This window comes from Adiantum capillus-veneris, chromosome 12, assembly GCF_014529385.1.
Source record: "Adiantum capillus-veneris isolate H3 chromosome 12, ASM1452938v2, whole genome shotgun sequence".
NCBI lineage: Eukaryota > Viridiplantae > Streptophyta > Polypodiopsida > Polypodiales > Pteridaceae > Adiantum > Adiantum capillus-veneris.
This window is the reverse complement of record NC_140942.1, coordinates 2,358,004-2,364,634: the sequence shown is the minus strand read 5'-3', so window position 1 is coordinate 2,364,634 and position 6,631 is coordinate 2,358,004.

Sequence of the window (6,631 nt, the reverse complement as noted above, 5' to 3'; positions counted from 1 at the left end):
AATTAGGTGTTAGAAAACCCGTGATAATTAGGATAATTTTAGATAATTAATTTACCTAATTACTTTAGAAGAAATACACTATTTTTAAGACAAATTAAATAGGGGAAATTAGTAAATTGATTTAAAATATTTTGAGTTATTTTTAAATGGGTAACTAGGTGCTAAGAAACCTCTGATAATTAGGAGAAGCTTAGATAAGTAATTTACCTAATTACTTTAGTAAAAATACTCTATTTTTAGAAAAAATTAAATAGAGAAAATTAGTAAATTAATTTCAAATGCTTTGAGTTATTTATCAATGGTTGATTAAGTGTTAAGAAACTCGTGATAATTAGGATAAGCTCAGATAATTAATTTACCTAATTACTTTAACAGAAATACTCTATTTTTAGGACAAATTAAATAGGGGAAATTAATAAATTGATTTTAAATGATTTGAATTATTTATTAGTGGTTAATTAGACGTTAAAAAACCCCTGATAATTAGGAGAATCACGCTATTTTTTGGACAATTTAAATAGGTGAAATTAGCAAATAAGTTCAAATTGAATTGAGCTATATATCAGAGGTTAATTAAATGTTAGGAAACTTGTGATAATTAGGACAAGCTCAAATGAGTAATCTAGCTAATTACTTTAGCAAAAATACTATGTTTTTTGGATAATTTAAATAGGGGAAATTAGCAAATAGACTCAAATTAAATTGAGCTATTTATCAGAGGTTAATTAGATATTAGGAAACCCGTGATAACTAGGAAAATCTCAAATGAGTAATCTATCTAATTAATTTAGCTGAAATACCCTATTTTTAAGACAAATTAAATAGGGGAAATTAGCAAATAGATTCAAATTGAATTGAGCTATTTATTAGAGGCTAATTAGACCTTGGAAAACCTATGATAATTATGTTGTCATCAGATAATTAGTTTAACTAAATATCCCAATAAAATTACATTAGTTTTAGGAGAAAATAAAAGGGGGAATATAGTAAATTAACCCAAAAACCTTTGATATAAATATCAGAGGAAGAATACACCTTGAGGAATCCATGATAAATATCCCAACCTTAGATAAATAGTTTAGGTATGTATCTTCAATAAAAGTAACCGATTTTGCGTATAAAATAGACAAGGGAAATGCGTAAAGGAATTTATCTAGTTACCAAATAAATATGTGAGGTTTAAAATCACTATTGAAGTGTTGGGAAAATTACCTCAGCATAAATGGACGGTATAATAAATTACTATCAGCAAAATTTTACCAAATTTAGACCATAAGTATAGGAGGAAAGGGTTATTAATCAAATTTATGAAAATTACTAAAGATAGAACATATTCAATTACAATTTAGGGAGAGTAACCCATTAGCGGATAGAAATTTATAATTTACTAAGGTTAAAATGTAAGATAGACTAAGGAGAAACCTAGTTAAAGGAGTTCCCAAATTAAATGGTAACTATGGGAAATTACTTATAGCATAAATAAGTTACAGGAGGAATATCTCATCAAATTGACTATTAAAGATACCTACTTACTCCAAAAATCCTTATTTTTGGATAAACAAGGAAATAGAAGATTATTCTGTTAAGCTTCTAAATGGATTAGGTCTTTTTATATGGCTGCCGACATGGCTCCAAATCCTCTTACTGAGGAAGAGGATGTTAGCAACAAGCGAAACAAAGCCTCTAATGACCATGAGACTGGGCCTAGTCATAGGCCGACTGAGGAAAGTTTGCAGGCTCCAGCCCAGCAGAGCAGATGGCCGAGCAGCCCCAGGTGGGTTGCTATTTTGTTCATTTTTAAGTTAGCATTGCATACGTAAAGTTAGGAAGGATAAACTGGCTGAAACGGAAGGTAACTTCCAACGTGCATTTGTTTATAATGTAGGAAAGAATTGTTTGGGTTAAAACTGATTGAAATAGGAAAGATATGATTGATCATCCTTAAGACAGCTTGTCTCAAGACACCTCCGACTCCTTAGTATAAATTGATGATAATGATTGGCTTTCTAGCCACGGTTAAGTCGGTTACCCCCATGAACGATGAGTTTCTACTCCGGGTAAATGTCTTGATGTTTCTACATAAGTTAGGATATCGTTTTTATCCTAGGGGAGCCGCCCGGTTGTATGGGCAACTCGTTTGGTGTATGGGCACCTGCAACCTTAGGTGGGGGTTTATCCACTCCGGATTTGAATAAGGAATGGGTGCCGTTTTTCACCCTTAGGTGGTCTTGAGACAAGAAGAGTACTGGTCATGGTTATTATGGACAATGTTTTGATTGACAATACCCTGTCTTAAGTTTAAAGATGTCTGTTTTTTAAAAGAATGCTTTCAATGTTGTCTTTAATAATTAATTGAAGGAATTACTGTGATGGAACGTTAAAAGAAACCATTATTTTAAGTGTTAAAACAATGTGATAGTAACTAGAAAATAATTGAATCATGTGTGAGTACGGGGTGGTAAGTGGGGATTGACTAAGGTTGTCAATCAAGGACGGGTGGACCTGATTAGTTAGGTATCTATCTATCCCTGCGCACTAAAATATTTAGAAAACTGCTTCACTTGGAAGAGGAGTCAACCAGCGGCTGTGCCCTCACATCGTGAGGAGGAAAAAAGCGTTGGTTGAGGATATCTTAGCCCAATTGTGGCAGTTATAGGGCCGAAATAGTTTTTTTTACTTTTACTACGTTTTCCCGTTTTCGCTGCGAGACAGGACTAGGTCTTCTTCTAAGGCTATAGACCCAAGCCATTGTCAATGGTAAAGGTCTATTCCTTGGATTTTTCTTGTTTAGAGACTCTGATTTTTATCAGACCTAGAGACCTGTCAAGGATCCCATCCCTATCTTGGTATTGTCGGGTTGGGGATCTTACATAATAACACCGTTCAAATGAATTTCTCCGTCGTCTGATCTGACCCTATTCACCTACACCATCAACAGCTCTAAAACCTCATTTCCCATTGATCAAGGGACCATGTTCACCTTGGTTGCTTAGACTAGTTCCAACCCAACCAAGCGAGAACTAAGCACTCCTCTTGGTTATAATGCATTGCAAAATTTACCCAAGAGAAATCTCTCTCTCTCTCTCTCTCTCTCTCTCTCTCTGCGTGTCTCTCCTCGAGTAGCTGAGTTACAACTGTAAAGATTCTAGCGAGAGAATGCGTGCTAGATGATGATCAAAGGAAAGGAGGTGCATAGCCATATACTTGCAATATCATCCCACTAAGATATTCTTCTCACCATGCACTATACAGGAGTGTTTCCAAATGCTTGCCAAAAGGTCGTGGTGAGGAGATTAGTACTCACTTAAGCCTCACCAATCCCTCTCTCCTCACAAGGCCTTCTACACTATCTTTTTCAAATGCTTCCCCAAGGCCACTGTGGGGGGATTAGTAAGCACTTATTGTTTGAAAACCAAATGTCATGCCCTTTTATGAAGTATTTCCAAAATCTTCCCAAAAGGGTATGGTGAGAGTACTCTCACTATACCCTTTTATGAAGCGTTTCTAAACGCTTCTCAAAAGGGTATGGTGATGACAGGTACTCTGTCACTTTTAAAACCACGGTGAGGGGATTGGTATGCACTTAGTGTTGGAAAACTAATTGACTCCATTGGATCTTCTCTCTTTCCTCAGTGCTTCATGTATAAGGAATTGTGTGCTTTAGTTGCATTATACATACTAGCATCTATAAGGTTTTTGACCCATCTAGATTGTAGTGGGAGTATATTGTTTCCTATGATTTAATAAAAAGTATTAGAAATATGGTGGAGGATCTACATTAGTAACAAGTAGTTTGTTCTAAACAAATATGGCCTCTAGATACCACAACTTATTTAAATGGATTTTTAATGAATTTTCTATTGTCCCTAACAAATATAAAAAATTGAATGTTTTCATGTGACAAACTTAACAATCACAACTCTAATTTTATTATTGAAGAAAATATACATATGTTATGCTTCTTGCCTTGTGTGCAAATTCAAATGTATATGGTTCTACATTGCTACAAACTTCTTGAGTTCTTCCTTCTTAGTATGCAAATCAGATATCCGAACCCAAAAGGTTTTCTACCATAACAGCTACTAGCCATGAAAAACCTGATCGTGATTATTGTCTAAGGGCATTTTTTTCAATATTTTTGCACTTTGACAGGATACAATATTTGACCATAATGTAATAAAGCTATGAATGTGATTTTGGATTTTTGAAGTGTACCTTAAGACAAAAGTTTTAAAAATAGAGGTTCTATTGTATTTTTTGATATGGAGACAAAGCAAAAATTATTTTTTGCACTTTCTCTTGGTATGTGGGTTGAATATAGCATGTATAAGCAAGTTGTGAAGGGGTTGTGCAAAGATGGGTCAAATTGGGCTACATAGATAATAAGTGTGAATATTATCTATACTTGCAAGTCTGTGTTAAAGCTGACTTTTGAAGATACCAACATGTTCTATAGGCTTAGTAAGTAAACTTTAGCCTATTTTGAATTTGGTTTTGTTGCCTTGAGGTGTTTCTCCCCACTTTTCTCTCTGATCCTGGCAGTTTTGCTATGGACTCTTGATGTCAATCATTTTTTCCACTTTGGGGTTTATAAATTTGTACCATAAGTTGTATGGATGTGCTCTGCTAGTTTTAGGTCACTTCAAACTTGATTTGTGATCATAGGTAAAAAATGATGCTTCACACACCTCCATGTCATTTTCTGCTGTCATATGCATCACATGATGCTTTCCAATGGTCCCAATGAGATGCATTATCTATATTCTCTATATAAAAGCTACTCGTAAATTCAAAATTTAATTTCAACACTTGGTAAACATAGAGATTATTATCTATAGACCTAAGCTTGTTGAAGTGTTCTATAGGTCTATGATATGGCCCCTCTTCACGTTTGGTTCACTTTGGTATACCGAGCCGATTGCTATAGTCATTTCTACATAGGAAGGCCGTCCTGACTTAAGGTTAGTTTGAGCCTCCCATTTGTCAAACCCACGAACAAACATGCTCATTAGTAAGTTAGGAACTTGATCCTCATGTCTTGTCAGAGACTATGCAGGGTACGGCCCACTAGAAGCTCAAAACAATGCGTAGAAAGTAGGTTTCTAGGAGTTTTCTTCAAAGCCACAAGTGAAAATGAGACTCTATTTGGTCTACCTAGTATATACATACCTTGACAATTCCCTCTCTCAAACCCCCCAATTAGTCGATAGCACGTAACAATGGGCAATGACAAAGCAGATAAATTTTGCAACAATATTAGCTGGGTAGGACGGATGCAAAATTGAGAGAGAGAGAGAGAGAGAGAGAGAGAGAGAGAGAGAGAGAGAGAGAGAGAGAGAGAGAGAGAGAGAGAGAGAGAGAGAGAGAGAGAGAGAGAGAGAGAGAGTGCAAGGACACTTTAAAGATAAGAAAACCCTAAAGGGAAAATAAAGGAGAAGAATCTTCAACACCGTCGTGCCCAGCAATCATGAGCTTATCTTCTACATCCCTCCCTCTCTCTCATGCTCAAGCTAAAAATGAGCACTAACGCTCAACATGTTGTTGATCGCATTCACTTGGCCCTTGCCAACAGTCCTAGGTTCATTCTTAATCGCAACCAGTGGAAATGCTTGGAAAATTCTTATTCTGAGGTGCTCAACGTCTCGCTCCTAACTGAGCTCCTTCAACATGATGCACCCTCCTCACTCACCACCATGTTGCAGGTCCTCCATGAGGCTATGTTGGAAGGTGAAATCTACATTGCAAGTACATCCCCCCCTTTTGACCACTCATGGTTGCTGGACAAGGCTTTGAAGCTAGGGTCCAGCTAGGATGTTGTGCATGTGCATCTCTATCGTTTCTCTCTCTCTCTCTCTCTCTCTCTCTCTCTCTCTCTCTCTCTCTCTCTCTCTCTCTCTCTCTCTCTCTCTCTCTCTCTCTCTCTCTCTCTCTCTCTCTCTCTCTCTCTCTCTCTCTCTCATGGTGGGTGCCAGTGCCAAGATGCATAGGAGGGAGACTAAAGTCAAAAAATTTCCGGCATCACTTAGTAAAAATCACCTCTCTCTCTCTCTCTCTCTCTCTCTCTCTCTCTCTCTCTCACACACACACACACACACACACACACACATATGCGCAAGCCAAGCTTTCACGCTTTCTTTCTCAGCATGGGTGCTAGCGACAAGCTCAATAGGGAGAGAGTGATTTTGTTTTTCTAATATATTTTTTGATCTCTTTACATTATGTTTTTTAATATACTTTAGACTTGGAAAAGAAGACTGCATTGGAAAATTTTACAAAGAGAAAGAGGGCTCTAAAGAGTGGTAGAATAGAGAGATAGAGAAAGGAATAGGAAGAAGAGAGAGATAGAGAGATGGAAAAGAAGGAGAGAGATGGGGGGAGATGAGAGAGAGAGAGAGAGAGAGAGAGAGAGAGAGAGAGAGAGAGAGAGAGAGAGAGAGAGAGAGAGATTTTATTGTCGTGCTCGGAGGTCAAATATGACCTATGGGACCAAAGTTACATGTGATGTAGTATGTGTATGGCTGATGAGTGACTCTCGATGCTCCAAAATTGTGGTGATGAGAGTCGCAATGGAGAGCGCACACTGGCTGGGAAAGAAAAGTGTATAGGTCTATGTCATGGCCGAAAATGTGAG